Below are 14741 nucleotides of genomic sequence, written 5' to 3'. Positions count from 1 at the left end.
AGGGCTGCACAGTGTTTCTTCTTATCAATACAAGTAATAACATAATTTCAAACCAGAGAAGAAGCAGAGATGGTGCTATGACCTGGTCAGCCTCCTATGTTGACATGTAAAAAACATCTTCACAAAATAACATACTTTAGAAACAAAATGAATGTAATTAATACAATTCAATTCTAAAGAATAGAATCAAGACTTACGTTGTTAAATTATATTACACAGCCTTTATAATATATATCATAATGTAGCCTTATAACAGCTGAATATAGGGAGAAACCATGCCAATCTATCGGCCCTGCCTACACCACTGTTAAATTATATTACATAGCCTTTTAATACACATCATAATAACCAAATATAGCCGATTAATAACTGAATATAGAGAGAAACCATGCCAATCAACAGGCCCTGCATGACCCCAATGCATTAAAAACGACACAATGTCGGGATAGTAGAAATTCTGTTGGGGACAGTATATTTTTAGCCAACAGGCCTGGTCGGGCCAGTGAGAATTTTTTTTTACGTTGGACCCTGTCAAAGCCAATGAATAGGACCCAGAGTTTTACCTGACCAGGACATGAGAGCAGGAAAAACTCCAGGCCACAGAAAATACATTTTTCCCACACCACTTTTGAAACTGTGGTGGCATCTCTGGGAAGGAGGTTTGTCAAGCGTAGTCGATCGGAAGCCAGCACTCATGCAGGATTTGATTCTGGGTTCCCCAGACTAATGAAGAATTTTCCAACAGTACCTATAGAGGCCATGTCATCTCACCAGCGTTCAAGGTTACTTTCATTGTGTGACACATTTGTATGCGAGACAGCATAGATTAAGTAGTAAATTTGGAGCAAGAAGTCAGAAGAGTTAATTTACTTCAGAGTTAGTTTATTATAGCGTCCATCAATCCATTATAGTGCCTAGTAGTGTAGGAAAATCCAGACACACTATTTTTTAAGTTAAACTTTATTGCAATGTGCATTGTCACATTCACATACAGCACATCCATGTTGAAGTCACATTCATCCTTGCACAACAGAATGGAGGCATCCAAACCCGTTTCTCAAGAAAAGACTAAACAAAGATTCCATCAAATCATCTGACAGACAAAAAAATACTATCAAACATTATCTCTGTATAGTTTTAAACAATTTACTGTACAACAAAATAATAACAATACTGGTCATGTCTTCCCAGAGGAATGGGAATATTTAGATTCACATTGTTTTAAGAAAATGTATAGTGCCTTCAAAAAGTATTCAGACCCCTTGACTTTTTCCACATTTTGTTAGAGCCTTATTCTAAAATGGATTACATTTTTTTCAACTCTCTCTCTGTAAAGTAGAGAGAGATCGTTAATGAAAACCTGCTCCAGAGCGCTCAGGACCTCAGACTGGGGTGAAGATTCACCTTCTAACAGGACAATGACCCTAAGCACACAGCCAAGACAAGAGTGGCTTCGGGACAAGTCTCGGAATGTCCTTGAGCGGCCCTACCAGAGCCCGGACTTGAACCCGATCTAACATCTCTGGAGAGACCTGAAAATAGCTGTGCAGCAACGCTCACCATCCAACCTGACAGAGCTTGAGAGGATCTGCAGAGAAGAATGGGAGAAACTCTCCAAATACAGGTGTGCCAAGCTTGTAGCGTCATACCCAAGAAGACTCAATGCTCTGCCAAAAAGTGCTTCAACAAAGTACTGAGTAATGGGTCTGAATACTTATGTAAATGTGATATCATTTTCTTTTTTTTTTATTAATGAGTAAAAAATATTTTAAAAAACATTTTTTTTTTTCCTTTTGCTTTGTGAATTTAATCAATTTTAGAATAAGGCTGTAATGTAACAAAATGTGGAAAAAGTCAAGGGGTGTGAATACTTTCCAAAAGCACTATTATGATAATCATACATGCCAAGGTCCTTATCTGTATCAGTGTCTGGGATATGAAACACATTGAACAGGTTAATTTCCTCTTACAACAGCTTAGAATTAAATGTTAAAGGTTGACATTTCTCAGTAATTAATAAGCAACTGACCAGATTGTACTGAACAGTCAATTGAACAAAAACATAAACGCAACATGTAAAAATGTCAAAGATTTTACTGAGTTACAGTTCATATAAGGAAATCATTAAATTGAAATAAATTCATTAGGCCCTTGTCACGCTCTGACCTAGGAGAGCTGTGTTCTCTGTTTAGTTAGGTCGGGGTGTGACAGGTGGGTGGGCATTCTATGTTTTGTTTTTCTATGTCTTGGCCGGGTATGGTTTCCAATCAGAGGCAGCTTTCAGTCGTTGTCTCTGATTGGAAGCCATACTTAGGCAGCCTGTTTTTCCCTTTGTTTTTTGTGGGTAGTTATTTTTTGTTTAGTTTGTCTAACCTGACAGAACTGTTGGTAAAATAAAATGTAAAATAAAAAATAAACAGATCACAGTATCAGTATCAGTATCTGGTTTGACCATAATTTGCCTCATGCAGCGGGACACATCTTGTTCCCATAGAGTTGATCAGGGTGTTGATTGTGGACTGTGTGATGTTGTCCCTCTCCTCTTCAATTGCTGTGTGAAGTTGATGGATATATGGGGGAAATGGAACATGCTGTCGTACATGTCGATCCAGAGCATCCCAAACATTCTCAATGGGTGACATGTCTGGTGAGTATGGAGGAACTGGGACATTTTCAGCTTCCATGAACTGTCTACAGATCCATGGGGCTGTGCATTATCATGCTGAAACATGAAGTGATGGCGGTGGATGAATGTCAAGACAATGGGCCTCAGGATCTCGACACGTTATATCTGTGCATTTAAATTGCCATCGATACAATGCAATTGTGTTTGTTGTCTGTAGCTTATTCCTGCCAATTCCATAACCCACCACCACGGGGCACTCTGTTCACAACATTGACATCAGCACACTGCGCATCCACACAATGCCATACACGTGCTCTGCGGCTATGTGGCCGGTTGGAAGTACTGCCAAATTCTCTAAAACAATGTTGGAGGCGGCTTATGGAGAGAAAATAACATTACATTCTCTGGCAACAGCTCTGGTGGACATTCCTGCAGTCAGCACGCCAACTGCATGCTCCCTCAAAACTTAATACATCTGTTGCCTTGTGTTGTGTGACAAAGCTGCACATTTTAGAGTGGCCTTTTATTTTCCCCCAGCACAAGGTGCACCTGTGTAATGATCATGCTGTTTAATCAGCTTCTTGATATGTCACACCTGTCAGGTGGATGGATTATCTTGGCAATGGAGAAATGCTCACTAACAGGGATGTAAACAAATTAGCGCTCAACATTTGGGAGAAATAAGCTTTTTGTGCATATGGAACATTTCTGAGATCTTTCATTTCAGCTCATGAAACAATGGGACCAACACTTTACATGTTGTGTTTATATTTTTGTTCAGTGTAGTTTCCTGTATCGCTATATTCTGTCTTTCCTTTATATTGATCCCCTTTCATCATAATCCCTCACAAAGCATTACCATTATTACATTATTACATGATTTCCCTTTATTAACCAGCAGAGCATGGTACCTATACCATGCACTCAGACACAAATCAATAATTCTGAAGGGCTGTAAGGACCTGCGATGCTTTTCATAGATTTTCCTTGAAATGGACCTACTGAGTATACAAAACATTCGGAACGCCTCGCCAATATCCAATGATAGGGCGTGGCGCGAATTACAAACTCCTCAAAAATCCCAAAATTTCAATTTTTCAAACATATGACTATTTTACACCATTTTAAAGACAAGACTCTCCTTTATCTAACCACATTGTCTGATTTCAAAAAGGCTTTACAACGAAAGCAAAACATTAGATTATGTCAGGAGAGTACCCAGCCAGAAATAATCACACACCCATTTTTCAAGCTAGCATATAATGTCACAAAAACCAAAACCACAGCTAAATGCAGCACTAACCTTTGATGATCTTCATCAGATGACACTCCTAGGACATTTTGTTATACAATACATGCATGTTTTGTTCAATCAAGTTCATATTTATATCAAAAACCAGCTTTTTACAATAGCATATGACGTTCAGAACTAGCATACCCACCGAAAACTTCCGGTGAATTTACTAAATTACTCACGATAAACGTTCACAAAAAACATAACAATTATTTTAAGAATTATAGATACAGAACTCCTTTATGCAATCGCAGTGTCCGATTTTAAAATAGCTTTTCGGGGAAAGCACATTTTGCAATATTCTGAGTAGATAGCCCGGCAATCATGGCTAGCTATTTTGACACCCACCAAGTTTGGCACTCACCAAACTCAGATTTACTATAAGAAAAATTGGATTACCTTTGCTGTTCTTCGTCAGAATGCACTCCCAGGACTTTTACTTCAACACCCAATGTTGTTTTGGTTCCAAATAATCCATAGTTATATCCAAATAGCTGCGTTTGTTCTTGCGTTCAAGACACTATCCGAAGGGTGACGCGCCTGCGCATATCGTGACAAAAAATGTCAAAATATTCCATTACTGTACTTCGAAGCATGTCAAACGCTGTTTAAAATCACTGAAAATGTAAAATGGACTCTTCACATGCACCCGCGCGCCCGTGTCATTGTTCTCAGATCGACCACTTTCCAAAAGCCCTACTGTTTTTCGCCCAGGGACTGCAGAGTCATCATTCCCCATTCTGGCGCCTTCTGAGAGCCTATGGGAGCCTTAGAAAATGTCACGTTACAGCAGAGATCCTCTATTTTCCATAAAGACGCTATAGAAGGACAAGAAATGGTTAAAGAGGGCACTTCCTGTATGGAATCTTCTCAGGTTTTGGCCTGCCATATGAGTTCTGTTATACTCACAGACACCATTCAAACAGTTTTAGAAACTTTAGGGTGTTTTCTATCCTTATCTACTAATTATATGCATATTCTAGTTTCTGGGCAGGAGTAATAACCAGATTAAATCGGGTACGTTTTTTATCCGGCCGTGAAAATACTGCCCCCTAGCCCCAACAGGTTAAGAGAGTTCTCATCTATATTAATCGTAGCCATCTATTTATAACCACAGACCGATGCTGGCACTAAGACCGCACTCAACCAAAGCTACAAGGCCATAAGCAAACAATAAAAGGCTCATCCAGAAGTGGTGCTCCTAGTGACTGGGGACTTTAATGCAGGCAACCTTAAATACGTTTTACCTCATTTCTATCAGCATGTCACATGTGCAACCAGAGGGAAAAAACTCTAGAACACCTTTACTCCACACACAGAGAGAAATTCTAGACCAAAGCTCTCCCTCGCCCTCCATTTGGCAAATCTGACCATAATTCTATCCTCCCGATTCCTGCTTACAGCAAAAACTAAAGCAGGAAGTACCAGTGACTTTCTCAATACGGAAGATTTCAGATGATGCGGATGCTATGCTTCAGGACTGTTTTGCTAGCACTGACTGGAATATGTTCCAGGATTCATCGAATGGCATTGAGGAGTACACCACCTCAGTCATCGGCTTCATCAATAAGTGCATCGATGACGTCATCCCCACAGTGACCGTACGTACATATCCCAACCAGGAGCAATGGATTACAGGCAACATCCGCGTCGAGCTAAAGGCTAGAGCTGCCACTTTCAAGGAGCTGGACACTAATCCAGATTGGATCCTACTACACCGGCTCGGACACTCGTCAGATGTGGCAGGGCTTGAAAACTATTATGGACTGCAAAGGGAAACACAGACGCGAGCCTACCAGACGAGCTAAATGCCTTTTATGATAACTTCGAAGCAAGCAACACTGAAGCATGCATGAGAGCAACAGCTGTTCTGGACGACTGTGTGATATATCTTTCGGTAGCCGATGTGAACAAGACCTTTAAACATTTTTTTTTACATTTTACATTTTAGTCATTTAGCAACGCTCTTATCCAGAGTGACTTACAGTAGTGAATGCATACATTTCATAATTTTTCTCCCCCCGTACTGGTCCCCCGTGGGAATCGAACCCACAACCCTGGTGTTGCAAACACCATGCTCTACCACCTGAGCCAATAATCACAAAGCCGCGGGAACAGAAGGATAACCAGGACGTATACTCAAAGCGGACCAACTGGCAAGTATCATCACTTACATTTTCAACCTCTCCCTGACCAAGTCTGTAATAGATAGTCCCTGTGCCCAAGGAAGTCAAGGTAACCTGCCTAAATGATTACCGCCCGTAGCACTCACGTCGGTAGCCATGAAGTGCTTTGAAATGCTAGTCATGGCTCACAACAACAGCATACTCCCAAATACCCTAGACCCACTCCAATTCGCATACCACCCCAAAAGATCCACAGATGGCACAATCTCAATCGCACTCCACACTGCCCTTTCCCACCTGGACAAAAGGAACATCTATGTGAGAATGCTGTTCCTTGACTACAGCTCAGCGTTCAAAACCATCATGCTCACGAAGCTCATCACTAAGCTAATGAGCCTGGGACTAAACACCTCCCTCTGCAACTTGATCCTGGGCTTCCTGACGGGCCGCCCCCAGGTGGTAAGGCTAGGCAACCACACGTCTGCCACGCTGATCCTCAACACTGGGGCCCCTCAGGGGTGTGTACTTAGTCCCCTACTGTACTTCCTTTTCACACACGACTGCGTGGCCAAACACGACTCCAACACCATCATTAAGTTTGCTGACAACACAACAGTGGTAAGCTTGATCACTGACAACGATGAGACAGCCTATAGGGAGGAAGTCAAAGACCTGGCAGTGTGGTGCCAGAACAACAACCTCTCCCTCAATGTAAGCAAGACAAAGGAGCTGATCGTGGACTACAGGAAAAGGTAGGCCGAACAGGCCCCCATTAACATCGACAGGGCTGTAGTGGAGCGGGTTGAGAGTTTCAAGATCCTTGGTGTCCACATCACCAACGAACTATCATGGTCCAAGACAGTCGTGAAGAGGGCACGACAACAACTTTTCCCCCTCAGGAGACTGAAAAGATTTGGCATGGGTCCCCAGATCCTTAAAAAGTTCTACAGCTGCACCATCGAGAGCATCCTGACTGGTTGTATCACCACCTGGTATGGCAACTGCTCAGCATCTGAATGTAAGGCGCTATAGAGGGTAGTGCGTACATCACTGGGACATCACTGAGGCCAAGCTTCCTGCCATCCAGGACCTATATAATAGGCAGTGTCAGAGGAAAGCACAAAAAGTTGTCAGGAACTCCAGTCACCCAAATCATAGAATGTTCTCTCATATTGCACGGCAAGCGGTACCGGAGCGCAAAGTCTAGAACCAAAAGGCTCCTGAACAGCTTTTACCCCCAAGCCACAAAATTGCGGGACACGTGACAGTCATAAATCATGCAGCACATTATATCAAGATCACAGATTTTAGAGTAACAACAAATGTCGGTACATAGAAGTGTCATATCGGTTGAAAGCTTAAATTCTAGTAGCTATTACTGTGAAAGAATGCCACACTATTGTTTAAGGAGAGCTCCTAAAAACAAAACACTTTTTCAATGCGATAGGTTTGATAAATTCACCTCTGAAGGTGAAATGTGTACTTACATCCTGAAATCTTGCTCTGGTTTATCATCCAAAGGGTCCCAGAGATAACATGAAGTGTCGTTTTGTTAGATAAAATCCTTTTTCATATCCTAAAAAGGTCTATATAGCACGCACGATCGATTTTGTATTTCCACTCGTTCAATTTGCAAAGAAAGGAATCTGTGAAAATCACGAGTCAAATCACATTTATATCTATTCCTCAGAGATCCTAGAAGGTAACAAGACTTCACTATTTCATTTGGGGTGTAGTATATCCTATAGGACACCATATTTGGTCAGAGAGCGACGTCTTCATGGCACGCCGATAATGCGGGCGGCCATCACTTGAACAACTGTATCTTTATAAAATAAGCACCAATCAGGGTCAAACAAACAAAGCTAGCTAGATAGCCAATGAGCTGGGCTTTACGGGAGTATCTGGAAACCATATATTTGTCATAAAATGTTGCTCCTAACCTTGTATGACAGCATGCCTTTTCATTTTGGACAAAAATTTTAAGGATATTCAGAGTTATGAAGGCATGAAAACTGGTTGTTTTGCAAGTGTTGAATTTATTATATGGCTACTAATACTTGGAAAGCTAAATCCAAGTCCAAGTATACAGATTTCACAATATTCTTTCAGAAAAATGGAATAAGAATGCAAATGTCTCCTTCACGATTTGCCCAAATGTACCTGGCGACACTAAAAGTCTTGAGGATCAGTCATTCTCCAAGTTATCCATCTGAAACTTTGCACATACACTGCTGCCATATTGTGGACACTATGGGAATTACAACCAGAGTGATGGCTGTAACAGTGACCTTTCTCTTGCATTTAAAAAATGGTGATAAAAAAACATCGGTTGGTTTTTTCTTTGCATTTTCTTCTACCAGATCTATTGTGTTATATTCTCCTACATTCAATTCACATCTCCACAAACTTCAAAGTGTTTCCTTTCAAATGGTACCAAGAAAATGCATATCCTTTCTTCAGCGCCTGAGTTACAGGCAGTTAGATTTGGGTATGTCATTTAGGTGAACATTTTAAAAAAGGGGGCTATCCCTAAAGTTTTTAACAGCTCCTATGCCCATTCCATGAAACTGCTGAACAATTGATCGAATGGCCACTGGACTATTTACATTGACCCCCCTTTGTTTTGTACACTGCTGCCACTCACTTTTTATTACCTATGCACAGTCACCTCACCCCTACCTACATGTACAAATTACCTCTATCCTGTACCCCCGCACATTGACTTGCTACCGGTACCCCCTGTCTATAGCCTCGTTATTGTTATGTGTGAATTTTTACAATTCTTTTAATTTTGTTTATTCGGTAAATATTTTCTTAACTCTTCTTGAACTGCACTGTTGGTTAAGGGCTTGTAAGTAAGCATTTCACTGTAAGGTCTACACTTGTTGTATTCAGCACATGTGACAAATAAAGTTGGATTTGATAAATGGCAGCTAGCATGCTAAATGGAAGCTAGCATGCTAAATGGCAGCTAGCATACTAAATGGCAGCTAGCATACTAAATGGCAGCTAGCATGCCAAATGGCGCTGCACCTGTAGACTTCCAGTCATTGTTTCCAGGGCTTAGTTATCAAAATGCTGATCTATCCCTTCAAAACATTCAAAGTAAAACCAGGCATGAAGAATGAGTCTCCTGTCCTCCATCACAGTTCAGTCATACAGTCTATCTAGTTCCACCAGTCACACTACATAGCATTTCTTCACTGATTAGTTCACAGTAGGGATTTTGTCCATGGGACTAAGAGGAAGGGGTAGTGTACAGAAATGCTGCGTACAGAGAGGAGGCCATGTCAGTACTTGGCATCAGCCTGGAGACTAGGAATACTCTCAGGGAGAAGGCAATATACAGTATGCCCAAACAACCATCAGATTTAGGTGCTATGTGGACCTGTGGAGGGGTGGGTGTTACATTATGTATGTTCCGCCTTCAATTCCATACTCATTACCATGCTACCTTAGTTCCTAGTGACTAGTGGTGGCCTGTGTGATTAGAGGGAGACGAGGGTGACAGGTTTAGATGACAGCATAGAGATGGTAATAACATCGGTTTATTAAAATCATCATCTTTAAGTCATGGAAATGATCAACATATGCAGTTAAGATGTGTTGATGGTTTGATTATGGTAGTTTTAGAGTGGAGAAGCATCTCACTCAAGACACACAAACATAAACCACATGTCAACCAGACTCTAGAAGTCAGTTGACATGGAGAGAGAGGTGGGAGGGATACCCCAGGAACCTTCATTCACCCTCAGTCCCAACACTGCAGTTATACAGGACATAGAGAGAGACCCGGGGTATCATGGTGAGACTATACCATGTATACTATACATAATGGTGCAGGATAGACCACAACAAAGGAGATGGCTACTGAAGTTAGTCTGTGGTCTTATTGGTCAATACTCACCGTTCCCATTGCTGATAGGCTCCGTGGTGTCCCGGTTCATGGCCCTCTGGACGGCCTTCTTTCAGCGTGTGTTCCGGAACTCTCTCTCTACAGGAGAAAAAGAGACAGTTACATACTGACTGATCATTGGATCATCCTGTCCTCATGAAAACTATGCAATTAGTTGCACCTGTATTGTTCTGTAATGTATACATTTAACCACCAGATGGCAGTCTGAGGTAAATATTGATAAGGCGTCTAATGGTCATGCCTAAGACAGGGTTGGTGTCAAATCAGTCAATTGACGAAGTGGATTGAAATTAAATTAATGAATTAATATCCTCATGGAAAAACAACAAGGTTTTACATTCATGGTTAAAGAGCTGATCAAGGTCTGATGCTGCTCCCACACCCTCTGGGTTGATCTGGGGTTATATTACTCAGTAGAGAAGGTTGTGAGGTCACCAAGGGCCAGGCTCCAGACACTGGCCCCCTCTGCTACTCCAGCTGCCATGGCTGAACCCAGTGCAGGAACACATATGACTTGATAATCCAATACTGCACTTCCTCAGGAGTAGGTTGTTGGTTCATGTTAGAATGTACTCTGTGTGTATCTGCTTTCAGAATGTACTCTGTGTGTGTCAGCTTTTACAGTCATGTTTTCCTGCGTAGAGTGACTTCAATGTGCCTGTGTGTCCTTGGGAGTGGACATACAAATGTGTGTATTTGAGTCAAAGTTCATATTAGAGTTTACTGAGTGTGTGTGGGTGTGTACGTGTCTCTACCCATGCCTCTCTCCACCTGTAGCTGGCTTAGAGGAACCCCATAGTCCTGGTTCATGGCATCCAAGATCTGGACAATTATCCATCCATTAGTTAATATCAGAGTGCTATCTGATGTGTGTGATTTGCATTAGCGTAGCCTCTTCTGTAGCTTGTCTACTATGTGTCTGTCTATCCCTGCTCTCTCTCCTCTGCACAGGCCATACAAACGCTCCACACCGCGTGGCCGCTGCCACTCTAACCTGGTGGTCCCAGCGCGCACGACCCACGTGGAGTTCCAGGTCTCCGGCAGCCTCTGGAACTGCCGGTCTGCGGCCAACAAGGCTGAGTTCATCTCAGCCTATGCTACCCTCCAGTCCCTAGACTTCCTGGCGCTGACGGAAACATGGATTACCACAGATAACACTGCTACTCCTACTGCTCTCTCCTCGTCTGACTACGTGTTCTCGCATACCCCTAGAGCATCGAGCCAGCGGGGTGGTGGCACTGGAATCCTCATCTCTCCCAAGTGGACATTCTCTCTTTCTCCCCTGACCCATCTGTCTATCTCCTCATTTGAATTCCATGCTGTCACAGTTACCAGCCCTTTCAAGCTTAACATCCTTATCATTTATCGCCCTCCAGGTTCCCTTGGAGAGTTCATCAATGAGCTTGACGCCTTGATAAGTTCCTTTCCCGAGGATGGCTCACCTCTCACAGTTCTGGGTGACTTTAACCTCCCCACGTCTACCTTCGACTCATTCCTCTCTGCCTCCTTCTTTCCACTCCTCTCCTCTTTCGACCTCACCCTCTCACCTTCCCCCCCTACTCACAAGGCAGGCAATACGCTTGACCTCATCTTTACTAGATGCTGTTCTTCCACTAATCTCATTGCAACTCCCCTCCAAGTCTCCGACCACTACCTTGTATCCTTTTCCCTCTCGCTCTCATCCAACACTTCTCACTCTGCCCCTACTCGGATGGTATTGCGCCGTCCAAACCTTCGCTCTCTCTCTCCCGCTACTCTCTCCTCTTCCATCCTATCATCTCTTCCCTCTGCTCAAACCTTCTCCAACCTATCTCCTGATTCTGCCTCCTCAACCCTCCTCTCCTCCCTCTCTGCATCCTTTGATTTCCTCTGTCCCCTATCCTCCAGGCCGGCTCGGTCCTCCCCTCCTGCTCCGTGGCTCGACGACTCACTGCGAGCTCACAGAACAGGGCTCCGGGCAGCCGAGCGGAAATGGAGGAAAATTCGCCTCCCTGCGGACCTGGCATCCTTTCACTCCCTCCTCTCTACATTTTCCTCTTCTGTCTCTGCTGCTAAAGCCACTTTCTACCACTCTAAACTCCAAGCATCTGCCTCTAACCCTAGGAAGCTCTTTGCTACCTTCTCCTCCCTCCTTAATCCTCCTCCCCCTCCCCCCCCCTCCTCCCTCTCTGCGGATGACTTCGTCAACCATTTTGAAAAGAAGGTTGACGACATCCGATCCTCGTTTGCTAAGTCAAACGACACTGCTGGTCCTGCTCACACTGCCCTACCCTGTGCTTTGACCTCTTTCTCCCCTCTCTCTCCAGATGAAATCTCGCGTCTTGTGACGGCCGGCCGCCCAACAACCTGCCCACTTGACCGTATCCCCTCCTCTCTTCTCCAGACCATTTCCGGAGACCTTCTCCCCTACCTCACCTCGCTCATCAACTCATCCTTGACCGCTGGCTACGTCCCTTCCGTCTTCAAGAGAGCGAGAGTTGCACCCCTTCTGAAAAAACCTACACTCGATCCCTCCGATGTCAACAACTACAGACCAGTATCCCTTCTTTCCTTTCTCTCCAAAACTCTTGAACGTGCCGTCCTTGGCCAGCTCTCTTGCTATCTCTCTCAGAATGACCTTCTTGATCCTAATCAGTCAGGTTTCAAGACTGGGCATTCAACTGAGACTGCTCTTCTCTGTGTCACGGAGGCTCTCCGCACTGCTAAAGCTAACTCTCTCTCCTCTGCTCTCATCCTTCTAGACCTATCTGCTGCCTTTGATACCGTGAACCATCAGATCCTCCTCTCCACCATCTCCGAGCTGGGAATCTCCGGCGCCTCCCACGCTTGGATTGCGTCCTACCTGACAGGTCGCTCCTACCAGGTGGCGTGGCGAGAATCTGTCTCCGCACCACGTGCTCTCACCACTGGTGTCCCCCAGGGCTCTGTTCTTGGCCCACTCCTATTCTCGCTATACACCAAGTCACTTGGCTCTGTCATATCCTCACATGGTCTCTCATATCATTGCTATGCAGATGACACACAATTAATCTTCTCCTTTCCCCCTTCTGACAACCAGGTGGCGAATCGTATCTCTGCATGTCTGGCAGACATATCAGTGTGGATGACGGATCACCACCTCAAGCTGAACCTCGGCAAGACGGAGCTGCTCTTCCTCCCGGGGAAGGACTGCCCGTTCCATGATCTCGCCATCACGGTTGACAACTCCCTTGTGTCCTCCTCCCAGAGTGCTAAGAGCCTTGGCGTGACCCTGGACAACACCCTGTCGTTCTCCACCAACATCAAGGCGGTGACCCGATCCTGTAGGTTCATGCTCTACAACATTCGCAGAGTACGACCCTGCCTCACACAGGAAGCGGCGCAGGTCCTAATCCAGGCACTTGTCATCTCCCGTCTGGATTATTGCAACTCGCTGTTGGCTGGGCTCCCTGCCTGTGCCATTAAACCCCTACAACTCATCCAGAACGCCGCAGCCCGTCTGGTGTTCAACCTTCCCAAGTTCTCTCACGTCACCCCGCTCCTCCGCTCTCTCCACTGGCTTCCAGTCGAAGCTCGCATCCGCTACAAGACCATGGTGCTTGCCTACGGAGCTGTGAGGGGAACGGCACCCCCGTACCTTCAGGCTCTGATCAGGCCCTACACCCAAACAAGGGCACTCCGTTCATCCACCTCTGGCCTGCTCGCCTCCCTACCTCTGAGGAAGCACAGTTCCCGCTCAGCCCAGTCAAAACTGTTCGCTGCTCTGGCACCCCAATGGTGGAACAAGCTCCCTCACGACGCCAGGACAGCGGAGTCAATCACCACCTTCCGGAGACACCTGAAACCCGACCTCTTCAAGGAATACCTGGGATAGGATAAAGTAATCCTTCTAACCCCCCCCCCCTTAAAAGATTTAGATGCACTTTTGTAAAGTGGTTGTTCCACTGGATATTATAAGGTGAATGCACCAATTTGTAAGTCGCTCTGGATAAGAGCGTCTGCTAAATGACTTAAATGTAAATGTAAATGTGATTGTGTCTGAATGGAATGAAAAACCTTACCTCTAGTCTGATAACAGACAGCCTCCAGCTCAGCAAAGACCAGGTGAGATGTGTTAGTGGACTGAGTCTGTCTACAGATGATAGAAGGAAGGAGAGACGGTGAAAGGGATACCGAGCTGTCTGTTTGAACTACTGGCACACAGCTCGGACACCCATGCATACCCCACAAGACATGCCACCAGAGGTCTCTTCACAGTCCCCAAGTCCAGAACAGACTATGAGAGGTGCACAGTACTACATAGAGCCATGACTACATGGAACTCAATAACAATAACATAACATACACATGGATTTAGTACTGTAGATATGTGGTAGTGGTGGAGTAGGGGTCTTAGGCCACACAGTGTTGTGAAATCTTATGAATGTTTTTAAAATGGTATAAACTGCCTTAATTTTGCTGGAATCCAGGAAGAGTAGCTGCTGCTTTGGCAGGAACTAATGGGGATCCATAATAAACCCCAGGAAGAGTAGCTGCTGCCTTGACAGGAACTAATGGAGATCCATAATAAACCCCAGGAAGAGTAGCTGCTGCTTTGGCAGGAACTAATGGGGATCCATAATAAACCCCAGGAAGAGTAGCCGCTGCCTTGGCAGGAACTAATGGGGATCCATAATAAACCCCAGGAAGAGTAGCTGCTGCCTTGACAGGAACTAACGGGGACCCATAATAAACCCCAGGAAGAGTAGCTGCTGCTTTGGCAGGAACTAATGGGGATCCATAATAAACCCCAGGAAG

This window comes from Salmo salar, chromosome 21 (assembly GCF_965601325.2).
Source record: "Salmo salar chromosome 21, fSalSal1, whole genome shotgun sequence".
Taxonomy (NCBI): Eukaryota; Metazoa; Chordata; class Actinopteri; order Salmoniformes; family Salmonidae; genus Salmo; species Salmo salar.
Note: the sequence above shows the minus strand (reverse complement) of the source record.